The sequence below is a fragment of the Miniopterus schreibersii genome (genome assembly GCF_964146895.1).
Source record: "Miniopterus schreibersii genome assembly, chromosome: 17".
NCBI classification, from domain to species: Eukaryota; Metazoa; Chordata; class Mammalia; order Chiroptera; family Miniopteridae; genus Miniopterus; species Miniopterus schreibersii.
The window spans coordinates 7,065,548-7,079,382 of NC_138117.1; the positions used below are offsets into that span (position 1 = coordinate 7,065,548).

General features: G+C 48.8%; 1 protein-coding gene across 2 annotated transcripts in view; it reads right to left on the reverse strand.

Moving 5' to 3' along the window:
* Window positions 1-9,472, reverse strand: part of NCALD (neurocalcin delta) — a 204,036-nt gene extending 194,564 nt beyond the window's left edge. Inside the window, exon 1 of one of the 2 annotated variants that reach the window (XM_081116999.1) lies at window positions 9,394-9,472. The gene's annotated coding sequence lies outside the window, so the exon portion shown is untranslated. The remainder of the gene's footprint in view (window positions 1-9,393) is intronic. The other variant, XM_081117001.1, reaches the window with a different exon arrangement.
* Between the last annotated feature and the right edge of the window lie 4,363 nt (window positions 9,473-13,835).

Genomic DNA, 13,835 nt, shown 5'->3' on the forward strand with positions numbered 1-13,835 from the left:
ATCCAAATGCCTGACTCCCAGGCACATGTTCCCACCACTGCGACGTGGACACACTGCTCCCAGGTTGCCCGGCCTCACCGAAAGGTGCTATCTGATCCTACTGAGGAGTCCTATTGAAGAGGACATTGGGAAGACAGCGGTAATGGGCTTAGGGAAGCAATGAAGGCTCATGCGGGACAAAGGCAGCAGAAGTCGTCACCCAGAGAGGGTGGCAGGAGCTGTGACTTTTGCACACAGATGAAGCCATTCTGCCCCATGCCACCCAGCAGGGGGAAACGGGAAAATAAACACCTACCTCCCCTCCTCCCACTCTCCCAACAGTGCGCTGCACCCACCTGTGGTGGAATTATGCCAGAAATCAGAAGACAAAGATGGCCATTGACGCCAATGACAGAGATCAACCTCCCAGGGCACTGAGCCAGGTAGACAAGGGAAGAGAAAGGACACGGAGGAGCCAACAAGAGATGTCCAGCCTGCTGGCTGTGTCCTTGCCCCTACAGAAGACACTGCTCCAACTGAGGCAGAGCCACCTGTCCCGGTCACTCCCTGGAGGTCAGGAAGACAGGTAAGAAGGTGCAAGGCCGGCGCCAGTTCACGGGCAAGTCACATGTGCAGTCACACAAGGCCCGGTGCTCGGGAGGTCACCACATGTGGTCTCTACTCTCCTGAACCATCTAGAAATTCTTAATTTTTTAACATGGGCTCCACATTTTCATTTGGCACTAGGCCTCACAAATTATGCAGCGGTCTTGTGCAAGGCAAACCATTTTCTTCCGCTGGTGCGACTACATTCTGTAAGTATCACAGTATTCCAGGGACAGCCTTCAAAGCCGACAGATTCAGTTAATATTAACCAGACAGACAATTATGCAGCAGAATATATAACCTAATAAAATGGAGGGACATTTTCCCTTTTTTTTTTCCTTTCCTCTTTCCTTTGAAGTCAAACTGCAAAGTGGCTGAGAAACCCAAATTCGCTGCTCCCTGGAAAGAAATGCACCTTAATTACAACGGCCTCTTCATTCACAGAGGGAATAGATTTTGGCTCTTACCCAGTCAACGTGATCAGTGCAGACAAACAAACAGAATAATTTATACCCCGGGGTGGGTTTTCTTGGTGTACTCATTTGATGGGTTATAATCATCAAATTAGCCAGGTAATTGCCAAAACTACCCCTGGCCTTGCCTCCTGTGCCCCATATACATAGGCCCTGAACTGGGACTCAGTATTGAAAACACATGCATAAGAGGCTCCCTGATGGGCCAGCAACACATATGAACCATATTTCTAGGCCAATGCTCCCCTGAAAGCCTAGAAACTTGAGCCTACACTGCTTCTGCTTTTTTTCCCCGAGAGTCTCCAACATCTAGCTTTCCTCTGAGTAATTCCAGTCTTAGTAGAAGCTGGGAGAGTCCCAGGTGAGAAGTCAGAACGGGGCCAGCAGCTGCCCTTCCTCCCATTTATTTTCTCCAAGGCCATTGGACAAAGCAAAGCACAGAAAGCCTCCAGCCTAGGCAGGGATCACACTGGTTTTTGACTCACCCCTTCATGTCAGAAATCAGGAGTGGTGGACTATAAGTATTTTGTTTGCTTTGTTGTTTAAAGTTAGAATAAAATGTCAGTAAATCAAATCAAAAGCATTTACAAAATCTCTACTGTATCAAGGAACCTAGAATCCAGGTGGCAAATCAAGTCCAGGGGCTTCACGACAGGATCAGAGGCGCAAGGGCTGCAGGGTACAATTTTCAGCCCTGTGGTAGGGTGAATGGTGCCCCCCAAAAGATATGTCTGCATCCTAAACCCCGGAACAGATGAATGTGACCTTATTTGGAAAAAGGGTCTTTGCAGATGTAATTAAGGATCGTGAGATAAGATCAACCCAGATTATTCAGGTGGACCCTAAAGCCAGTGCCTAGTGTACTATTAAGATATCCACAGAGCAGAGGGGGCCACGTGACCACGAAGAGATAGGAGTGATGTAGCCTTGAGCCCAGAAATGCCAACAGCCACCAGAAGCTGGAAGAGGCAGGCAAAGACTTCTCCCCCAGAGCCTCTGGAGGAAGCTTAGCCCTGCTGATACCTTGCTTTCAGACTTCCGGCCTCCAGATCGGTGAGAAAATTAATTTCTGTTATTTTAAGCCACCAGTTTGTTGTCATTTGTTACAGCAGCCACAGGAAACGAATGCAAGCCCTCAGCCACATCTCTCACCCATGGCCTCAGCTGCACAACCTCCTAGAGTGGAAAATATGAGGCCGTCCAAAGCAGCCCAATCCGCTTTCACCGTGGGCCTTGTTCTGGCCCCAGAATAGTTCTTTTCCCCGATGCAGGGCTTCATGTATTTGGAGACCATCATAATCTGGCCCCCCAAGAGCTTTTTCTAGCTAGAGAGCCCCTCGGCCATGCCTCAAGGGAGGTAGGCTCCGTCCCCCACACGGGACACTGCTTTCTTTTTTAAAAAATATTTTTTTTTTATTGATTTCAGAGACAGGAAGGGAGAGGGAGAGAGAGAGAGAGAGAGACAGAAACATCAATGATGGGAGAGAGTCATTGATCGGCTGCCTCCTGCACATCCCCTGCTGGGGATGGAGCCCGAAACCCGGGCATGTGCCCTGGCCGGGAATCGAACCTCGATCTCCTGGATCCTAGGTTGATGCTCAACAGCTGAGCCATGCCGGCCAGGCCTGGACACTGCTTTCTCCATTCCCTCCAGCAGGACAGGACAGGGGGAACTGCCATCTTTCTTGTCCTGAACACTCTTCTTCCAACGCAGCCCAAGGTCTCACTAATGTTTAAGCCACCAGGTTACACTGGCAACTCCTTTGGAACTTTCAACTTCAAGCAAAACAAAACAAACCTATATCTTTTTCCCATGTGTTTCAAGATCATATTGTCACCCCCATTAATTACATAGAAAACATTTTTATCTAAACATAACCAAACAGCTATGAAACATCCCTATGAAATTCGTGTTACTTAGAAAAAAAAGGAAATTCTGAGCAATCACTTATACATTTGACAGCTGAGCTAAGTTTGTACAAATCAGAGTATTCCCAAAGAATCAAAAACACACAGGTTTGGGGAAAAGCTAACATTTCAGATCTACTAAACATACAGAAAAAACATGTTCAAATCCCAGCTCCACAACTTGCTAGCTACTCGCCTTGGTAGGTCATATGGATGCTTCGGCTCCCACAGGTGTGAAACGAAGGCCAGCACGGTGCCCCTGGTGCCGGGTTCCCTGCTGGCCCCTCGGGGCCCACCCTCCTTCCTCCCGCACTCCGCTGCGGGACCCAGAGGCTGCCTCCTTTGCAGCAGGTATAGTCCCTCCATCAACAGGCCGCCTCGCCCTCTGGCTCCTGGTTGGTTTGGCCGAGTGGGAGGCGGCAGCAGATCACAGGTGGAGCAGAGCGGGGTTGGAGGCTCATTCGCCCGGGGCTCCCTGCCAGCGCTCGGCCTGGCAGCAGCCGTGCTCCTCCGCCAAAGCGCCACTCCAGAAACTGCCCTGTCCCGTCACCTGGGGCAGCAGAGGCTGCGTGTATCGCTGGCCACTCCTGGGGACTCCCCTTAACCTTGCCCACATCTTTGTGAAGAGTGCCTTCATTAAACCTTCCTCAGTTATACCCCTGGAGTGTGTCATCTGGCTCCTTAGGGAACCCTGACTGATAAACCCTTCAAAGAGTTTACCAGAATTGACTGAATGAATACTTCGTATTTAGAACACTGCCTCGTTTAGAGAAATCGCATAAACCCGTTTGCAATCATTATTGTTATTATTAGCAACAGCTGGCAACTTGTCTGAAGAATCCTTGACCTTGAGACAGCTCAGTGCCATGTTTACCTTTCCTCCCCAAGTCCAATGCCATTTAGTGTGGTGATAAAGAATATCCTCGGGTGTATGGAGGTGAAGACGACTACTGGGTCTTTCACCTGGATAATTAAAGCAACCCCTCCCTCTCTTCTGCCTTCCTCCTCTCCCCTTTCTCTCTAAGGTCAGGATCTTTCTGATCATGCCATTGCCACATTCAACAAACATGCAATAGCTACTCACGCTCTCTGAATGAAATTCAAACTCTACCACTGTCCCTCACAATTCAATCCCAACAGAATGTATTAAGCATTTCACACCCACTAGGATGGCTACTGTTTAAAAAACTGAAAACAACCAGTGTTGCCTGGCCCGGCGTGGCTCAGCGGTTGAGCGTAGGCCTAGGATCCAGGAGATCGGGGTTCAATTCCCAGTCAGGGCACATGCCCAGGTTGCGGGCTCCATCCCCAGTCAGGGGGCGTGCAGGAGGCAGCCAATCAGTGACTCTCATCATTGATGTTTCTCTCTCTCTCTCCCTCTCCCTTCCTTTCTCTGAAATCAATAAAGATATATTTTTTAAAAAAAGAAAGAAGGAACCAGTGTTGGCAAGGATGTGGAAAATTTTGAATCCATCTCTTTTGCAGGTGGGTATGGAAGATGGTACAGCTGCAGAACAAAAAGTATGGCAGTTCCTCAAAAAATTAAACATAAATTACCCTATGCTATCCCAATTCTACTTCTGGATACAGGCCCAAAAGAACTGAAAGCGGAGACTCGAACGGACACTTGTGCATCCGTGTTCACAGCAGTATTCTTCACAGTGGCCAAAAGGCGGAAGCAACTCATGTGCCCATCGACAGACGAATGGGTAAAAAAAATAGGGTATACATACAATGGAATATTATTACTTTACAAAGGAAGGAAATCTGACACATGCTGCGATATGAACGAACCTCGAAGACATCGTGCTAAGTGGAAAAAGCCAGTCACAAAAGGACAAGCCTGGTACGATTTCACTTACGTGATGTACCGAGAGTAAGCACACTCGCAGCGACAGAAGCAGAGTGAATGGCGGCTGCCAGGGCCGGGAGGCAGAGGAGAGGGACAGTTTTTGTATAATGGGCGTGGAGTTTCAGCCTGGGAAGATGAAGACATTCTGGAGAGGGTGGCGACAGCTGAACAACAGTGTGAATGCACTTACTGTACTTAATGCCGCAGTTAAACGTATGATTTAAAGTGGAAGTTTTTATGTTATGTATATTTAACCACAATGAAAACAAGTAGTGTATTCAAGAAATATTTATTGCTTAACTATCGCACAAAGCACTGTACTGGGGATACATCGGTAAACAAACCAGAAGGTCACTGTCCCGGCTGAGAGGGCTCTGCTCGTGCACTTCCCCCCACATTGCCCTCATTCCAGTCAGCCTGTCCCTTAATCATGTCCTGCACTTTCACATTGGACTATAAATTCCCTAAAGATAGGGGCTAGACCTCATTCACCCCACATCCCAAGAGCCTAACACGATATTGAGCATGTAGAAACTGCTTAAAAATATTGATTGAATAAGTGAGTAAAAATCCAGCCAAAGAAGTCTGTATCTCCTTTTTTTCTCGTATCTTCTAGCCAGTCAGTACTTAACATTTCTTGAAGTTAGTCTGTTATATTTTTAGAAATAAAAGAATAGAGCTTCATGCAAAGCTCACTTTAAATTGTTCTGATCACAGATAATTCTACTAAGTACATAAATTGTGGGTTACAAATCAGAACTCCACTGTTTGCTGGCCATGTGTCCTGGGGCAAGCTAATGAGTGCCCCTAAGCCTGTTCCCCTCATCTATGAAGTGGGGGTGCTAACAGTACTGTGGTGGAGGTCTGTTGCTTTGCAATCCAAACTCCATTAGCCCATCTCCTGGTGACAGCTCAGGGATGAAACCTGGAACCAAGCCCGAGCCTTAGTAACGTGTGGAACCCCAGCCACAGTAACAGGCCTGGGACCCAATCAAAGCCAGTGAGCCACAGCCAGTCACTGTGAGCAATACTAGCATAGAGGCTCCCTCTTTCTGGCTGGATTCAAAGCCCAGACTAAGTAAGGTCTGGAGCTCTTACAGCCATCCTATAATAAATCGGGGCGGGGGGGGGGGGGAGGACTAAAAATGGTGACAACTCCAGAAAGCAAACCATGAAATGTGGGAGAGAAATCAAGTCCAGGTAACGATGCCTGAGCCCTAGATTCAGCCATACCTGAAGTATCTTCCTCTGGACTAAAGAGTTATCAGTCAAAATAATGTTTCTGTTTTTACTTAGAATAGATTGACAGTTGCAACAGAACTGAGTCCTAATTAAAATAAATACCTCCTGAAAAAATATTACGAAGATTAAATGAGATCCTCATGTACATACATATTGCACACTTGATAAAGGGAAGCGACTAATGTTAACTGGGGTGACAGTTTATTGTTGTGGTAGAAATTTCCTGGCTCCTTCTAGGGATCACTTTGAATTCGTGCGCTCTGTCCTGGAGTTCTGCCTTTATTTATACTCTCTGTCATGGTGATGGAAATAGAGATGGTGAGAAAAAAGCTTGTCTGCTACCACTTCCTAACCCCACACCCTGATCACAGCGCTCATTCCTACTGATCCTGGGCCCAGCCATGGGTTCACAGTCAACCCACCTCTCCAGGCAGCCACTACCAGTCGCTCAAAGATGACATGCAAAACGAAACCAAGTGTCTCAGCTCCAGGAGAGCAGTTGGCAAATTTTTCTAGAAAGAACTAGGTAGGATTTTCTAAGCATGCTCTCTCTCACATGTCTCCATGTTTTGATTTGTTTATAGCCCTTTAAAAATGCAAAAAGCATTTTTGCTCTCTCAGCTGTACAAAACCCGCTGCTCTGGAGCCTTGGCCCAGACTCGAGGCTTCCCCAGAGCATCAGGCACCAGCCTGTCACCCTCTGCTGGGCCCCTGGGAGCCCAGGAATGGAGCACTTGGAAATGCTGCCTCGGTCAGAGGTGCCCCTGCAGAATACAATGAATTGCCCCAAAACACAGAGCAACTTTGATAATGGGAGAGTTCCTGTTGTCATCACACCAATCCCAGGGCAAGCCGAAATGCACACTCTGGGGGAAACTCCAACCCAAGGAAGAGCACAACGCCCGTGGAGGTGCTGACCTTCACCTCCGCCTCCAGACCAAACCGGCTGAACCGACTCACCTCACAGAGCTGGACCTCCACCCCCCGCCACCAAACCTGAGACATCTGACCTTTTTATGAGGGAAGTAAGGGAAGAGTTCCAACCACTAGATCTCCCCATTGTTAGTCTGACCCCTTCCACTTAAAAAAAAATACCCCTGAAACGGTTCCAGGTTAGTATGTCACATTTCTTTCGACCAACCTTTAACTCCTTAACATTGCCCAACGTTTTTAGTGTGCAGTAGTGTATGTAAAGACTGGCTTGGTCTTCTCTGTCACTCTCCATGTTTGTTTCTGCTTTTTAGGGAAAGGAGTGAAATCTGCCTGACTGATGTTCATTTATCCACTCAACCAGCATTTACCAACATGCACAATCCCTCTCTCAAGGCACTTCGGCAGGAAAGACTGTTATGTGGATGACGGTGCAGTGATGTGAAAGGCCTGTGCAGGGTAAGGTGCCCGCATGAAGCCAGGGCAGCTCAGTCAGCTTGGGGAGGGGACACCAGGAGTTCACTGGAGGGCGGTGTCCCTGCAGCCGAGTAGGGAAGGATGCACGGGAGTTGACCAAACAAGGCAGGGCGGCGGGATGACGGATGCTGAGACTCGGTAGCTTGGACAGAGGCTACCCGGAGAGGCTTGGTGATGAGGCCAGTGAGGAAACAGGGCGGGGTCATGAAATGCCAGGGAGTCCGCGCTCTGTCCTGAGAGCCACAGAAAACCTCTGAAGGAAGTTAAGAATGACAGGCTTAGATTTTTATTTCCAAAACTAGCGTTCCAGTTGCAACTTGGAGAACAGGCTGGAACAAGAGTGTCCTGATTTGGAGCAAGGAGCCCAGTGTGAAAGCAGCTGAAGCAATCCAGGCAAGAAGTTATGAGGTCATCAACTAAACTGGTGACAACAACAAGAATACTAAGCGCTCGCATTTGTGCAGCATTTGGGAACGGCAACGCGCTGTGTGAAGTCCTTTCTGTGCGTTAACTCATTGAATCTTTGCAACAAGCCTGAGATAAGTTTGGTTCTATTATCAACCTCATGCCACGGATCGGGAAACAGGGAGGTAAAGTACGGAGCCCAAGGCCTGGGAGCTATGGCGTCCCAACCAGAACTCAAATCCAGCAGTCTGGCTGCAGGCCCCTCCTCACAACCCGCTCCCCCAGCACACTCCTGAGGGGAGACGCCAGGGCTGGGCCCTGAGTGGCAGAAATGAGGGCGCCTCCAGGGCAATTTCTGGGGATCTGTAGTGGGTGCCTGAACATTTGGGTTTCAGCTTCCTGGAGAAAGCCCCTCCCCAAGTCTGCACTTAGCTCCCAGGGGGTCCCCCACACACCCTACTCCCACCTTCGAGCCACCCCCCTTCTCCTCTGCAATGCTTGCACCCTGCACTTGACCCTAAAACACAGGCATCTTCCAGCTGGGGTGCAAAACACAAGCACTGCCCTTTAGGTCTGAGGAACCCCAACAGAGGAGCCTGCTCTTGGCAATAGTCTGTTCTTTTCAAATCAGACAGACCCGGGAAAACTTGTGCGGCTTCCCTCTCAGCGCGCAAGGCCTCGGCAGCCCTGCTCCGGTGTCACACTCGCTTCTCTGTGGACGGCGTGGACACCGCCGAGGCCGGCGTGTGCCCTCGGTGGCCCGGCCCGCAGCCTGGGGAGCGCCCCGGCGGGCCCGGGCGGGAGGGCTGCGCGCATCTGCAGCGGCCGCGCATTTCCTGCGGACAGCGAGACCTCCCGCCCCGCCCGGGCGCTACAACCCACTCTGCACATCCTGCTTCTCTGAAGCTAAAAATACATCGGTATGCACTGAAAAATACTCAGGCGCTTCTCCCCAGCACGCCCCTTCCCGAGTCCCCGCGGGCAAGGGACGCCGATCTTTCGGGTGCCGAGTCCGAAACCCAGAGCGCGTCCCCCTCGGGCTCCCAAGCCCCCTCCCCACCTCCGCCCCTCGCGCACGCCCCCCGCGGCCTCTCGGGGCCCGCTCCGCAGGCCCGCACCCCGCCCGGGAGGGATGCTCCGCGCGAGCCCCGGCCGCCCGGCGCGCGGACGCCCCCTTCCGACCCGGCGCGCCCCCGCCCGCGCGCCCGCCCCGCGCCTCGCGCGTCCCTCCGCGAAGTTGCTCTCTCCCTTTCCGCCCTCCGCCTCCAGGGTCTTTGCTTTTGTTCGCTTCTCCCTCGGAGGCGTGGAAGGGCGGACTGAATCCGGGCAGGGCTGTGGGGGCGCGTCCTCGGGACGGCGCGCTCTCCGCGCCCACCCTGCGCCCCAAGCGCGCCGGCCCCCCGCAGCCGCAGCCGCTCCCGGCGCCGCCCCCCGCCCCTCCGCACCCCGCACCCCCGGCCCCGGCCCCGGCCCCGACCCCGCTCTGGCTCGGGGAAGCGGAGGACCCGCGCTGCGACTCACCGCCTCGGCGGCTCCGGCGTGTGTGGCCGCGGGCGAGGCGGCGCAGAGGCGGTGGCGGCGCCTTCCCCCGCCCGCCTCCCCTGGACAGCGCCGCGCCCGCCGCGCCCCCTCCCCGCCGCGCCCCCTCCCGCCGCGGGGCAGCCGGGCTGCGGTGCGCGCTCTGCGGGGGCAGCGGGGCCCCGCCTACCCCGTCCCAGCCCGCCACCCGGGTTCCTGGGCGGGCGCACCGGCACTTTCCAGGGGTTGCCACCTGTTGGCCTGTTGGGGTCGCGCGGAGGGCAGGTTCACCCCGGGGCTGCAGCCCCCGCTGGGTGCGGGGAAGTTTGGGGGCCTTGGAGGGGCGCACACGTGGGAGGGGCCCGCTCCGGCCTAACCCGTGGGCTCCCCCCAAAGCCCCGGTGAGCGTGCAGGGGGCGCTTAACAGAAACTTGGGAGGAGGGCATCTGGGGGGGCCGGTTTCCACTCCAAAATGTCACCGATCTTCCCTCTGTCCTGGAGATGGTGTGACGCAAATGTCTTGTCAACTCATTCAGCCAACATGGGTGAGTGGCTGCCAGCACATGTTGTCGTCTTGCCGTGTTGGCCACTCATGACCCGTCAAAAAGCCACTGTAACTTCTTGTGTTTGTCAAACCCAGCGACATTTCTAGAACCCGCAGCAGGTGTCAACAGCAACTTAGATTCACTGACTTAAAAATTTGCCCGTCAGCCAATGGATGTTTTTCTCTCTCCCTCTCTCTCCCTTCCTCTCTCTATAAAAATCAATAAAAAGATTTTTGCTGGATAAATGTAACAAAAAGGCACCATGTAAAGCGGTAAAGTCACCAGGACCTGTCCATGTTTGTTGTAAGGATTATAAAATCTTTTAATATGGCTAGAAATAGAAATGACAGTTACAGCTGCCAACTCTGATTTGAAAATCAAGTAAAAGGTTCACCTGACCCAAGCCATCCTCTCCTTCTGCCTTTAATTTCCACATCACTTACCCCCTCAGGCCATATTTGAAAAACACAGTTGCCCGAGAGGCCAGCACACCACTATTGGATACTGAAACTTTTCTTGTATGGATCCCATCCATGCACACTGGAATCACTTGGAGAACCCGCTTTGTTTTGTTTTTTAATGCTAGGCCTGGGCCTCGCCCCCAGAGATTCTGATTTAACTAACCAGGGGTGCAGCCTTTTCTGGGGATATTTTCCTTAGGCCCCAGGAAATTATGATGTACAGCCAGAGTCGTAAACCTGGGTTTAGTCCATCACCAAACAGAGCCTAAGGCAATGGGATACAGGAGGGAGTTTTGAGGCTGGGAAAGGTCTGAGCAGGTGTTGCCAACTCAAATGGACCTAAGGGATTAAGAGGCCTTAATAAAGAAGTGACTTGGGCCCGGTGTGCAGGGCAAGCTGGGGAGGGCATCATGCCCGAAAGAGGGCGGGCTCCTTTTTCTACACAGGAAATGCGGGTCCAGTGTGGCCAGCAAGTTGGGTGTTTCTTATGTTTTCATTTGGTTTTGGTTTTGGTTTTTCTTTTTCAGAGAAGCCAGGAATCCACATTTAATGTGAACTCTTCTCATTTTAAAATATTGGTCATAGAGCCGATCAATGACTCTCTCATCATGGATGTTTCTATCCCTCTTTCCGTCTCCCTTCCTCTCTCTCTGGCCAGAGAATGGCAGGGCAGACCACGAGTTGCTTTGCAAGTCAGGATAAAGAACATAACATCTATTTTAATTTGGAATTTATTCTAAGCGCACAACGTCATAAAAGGCTCTTTATAAATTCGTATACAATAAAATTTACTTTTTAAAGGGACAGCTCTGCATTTTGATAAATGCATATTTGTGTAGCCATCGCCACCATCAAGATCTGAAACAGTGCCATCATCTCAACAATGTTGCTGCCCCTTGTAGTGAAACCCTCCCTTTAACCCTAACCCTGGCAACCACGGATGTGCTCTTTGCCTCCGTAGTTTTGTCTTTTCAAGAATGTCATGTCAATGGATTCATACAGTACGTGGCCTTTCAAGTCTGGCATCTTTCACTTAGAATAATGCAAGTACAATTCGTCTGTGTTGTTGAGCACGCCATTGGTTTATCACTTTTCATTGTATGAATGTGCCACAGGGTGTTTATCCGTTCACCAGTTGAAGGAAATTTAGGTTATTTCCGTTTGGAGGCAATTATGAATAGAGCTACTGTAAATATTGGCCTACAGGATTTTGTGTGAATAGAGTTATCATTTCACTTGGGTAAACATATAGGACTGGGATCGCTGGATCCCACGGTAAGTGTGTGTTTACTTATATGAGAACTGCCATTATGTTGTACACCTGAAACTAATATAATTTTATGTGTCAATTATACCTCAAAATAATAATAATAAATAGAAACTGCCAAACTGCTTTGAAATTGCATTCCCGACAGCAACATATGAACATTCCAGTTGTTCTGCATCCATTTCAGGACTTGATATTGCTGGGGTTTTGTTGTTTTGCTTTTAGTCCCATTAAATAGTGGGTAATGGTTTTAATTTGCATTTCCCTAATAAGTAATGATGCTGAGCATCTTTTTGTGTGCTTAGTTGCCACCTATTTAATTCCATCGAAATGCCATCTCAAAATGTCTTCGATTTATTAATTGGTTCATTTGCTTGCTTATTAATGAGTTTAAGTGTCTTTTGTGTATGCTAAATACAAATCCTTTGTCACTCATGCCACTTGCAACTACTTTTCCTCCAATATGTGCCATATCTTTTTATTCTCTTACCATGGTCCTTAACAAAGCAAAGTTTAAATTTGGATGTGGCACACATTCTCTAACTGTTCTTTCCTCTCCCCTCCCAAATTGTCTTGGCTATTCTAGTTCCTTTGCCTTTACACATATATTTTAGAATATTTTGTCAATATCCATAACATTTCTGTTAATATTATGATTGTGATTACACTGAATCATATAGACCGATTTGAGGATAGTTAGCAGCTTAACAATGTTCAGTTTTATAATCCATGAAATATTTATAATCCATAAATATCGCTATTTAAGTCTTTTTTTATTTCTTCATCAGTGTTTCATAGTTTTGAACATAAAGATCCTACAAATTTTTATTAGTTTTATAACTATGTATTTCTTTTCTTGTTCTAGTAAACATTCTAGTAAACATGTACATTTCAATCTCTAATTGCTTACAACTTGCACATGGAAATATAATTGACTTTTGGGTATTGATCTTGTATCCTGTAGCCTTGATAAACTCACTTAGTTCTAGGAAATTTTTTTGTAGATTTCTTTGGATTTTCTTTGAAGACAATCATGGCATTGGTGAACAGGGAGAGTTATATTTCTTTTTTGGCCTTTTATTTCTTTTTCTTGTCTTTTTGCCCTTGACAGAACTTCCAGTTCTATGTTGAATGGAAATGGCATGAGCGGACCTCCTTGCCTTGTTCCCAGTCTTAGAGGGAAAGTATTCAGTCTGATGAGGAGGGTATTTGGGTTGTCTCCCTTCGAGGAAGCAAGGGGTATATCCTCCATGTATTTTAAAATCTCTGTTCTTTAAAAGCATCCCACACACTGCATAGGTGAGTCCAATGTCCAGACAGATTTGGAGGCCACAAGTCTGCAAGATCTCTTTGCTCCCTTATGGCTCTTAAATTCTGTGAGACAAGCTCTTTTATTCAACAAATATTTACTCAGTGTTTTCTATATGCCAGGCACAGTTTTAGGCCCTCTATACACAGAAATTAAAGTTCAGTACGTGCCCTCACTAATCTTGATGTCTAAGGAGGGAGAGTCACTCGTAAGCCTTTGTTGCGGTACAGTGTAAATGCCTAGCGGAGGTATGTACTTGCTTTCCTCACTCGGCATTTCCTAGATCCTTGAAGAAGGAATTCAGTTTGCCTGCTGGATTCTAACTGAAGCCCCTGTGCCTTAGATCCTCACCACCACCTAGAGCCAATCTTTTCTGGATTTTGCCCAACAGAGGAGTCTTTCTCTTGGTTACGGAGCCTCAGAATTTGTGGACTCCCTTTGAGATAATTTGAGCCTGTCTTGTTAATTAGGACTTTTAAATTTCTCCTCAGATCTCTTTTTTCCTCTTTACCTTACAAGCTCTATAAAAGGGTCTTATTTCTTTTAAATGTCTCTTCTTTCGTTTCCAATCAGCAGTGATCATATCTTTACGCCCTTCATCTAGATCATGTTTTTCCCTCCTACGTGTACATCTAATAATATATCTTCATCTAGTTATAGCTCAGGCCCACTAGCTAAGGATAAACAGACATACCCCACGAAAATCACAACATCACTGGGGAGGGTGAGATTTTTACTAAAATGAATTTTCCGCTGCTGCCCACACAGAACTACTTCATCTCCCAAGTTCGTATGTGAAGACATAGACCAGTGACTTCTGACAGTGGTAGCTCAATGATCAGTTATTTTCTAAATGTTTTTGT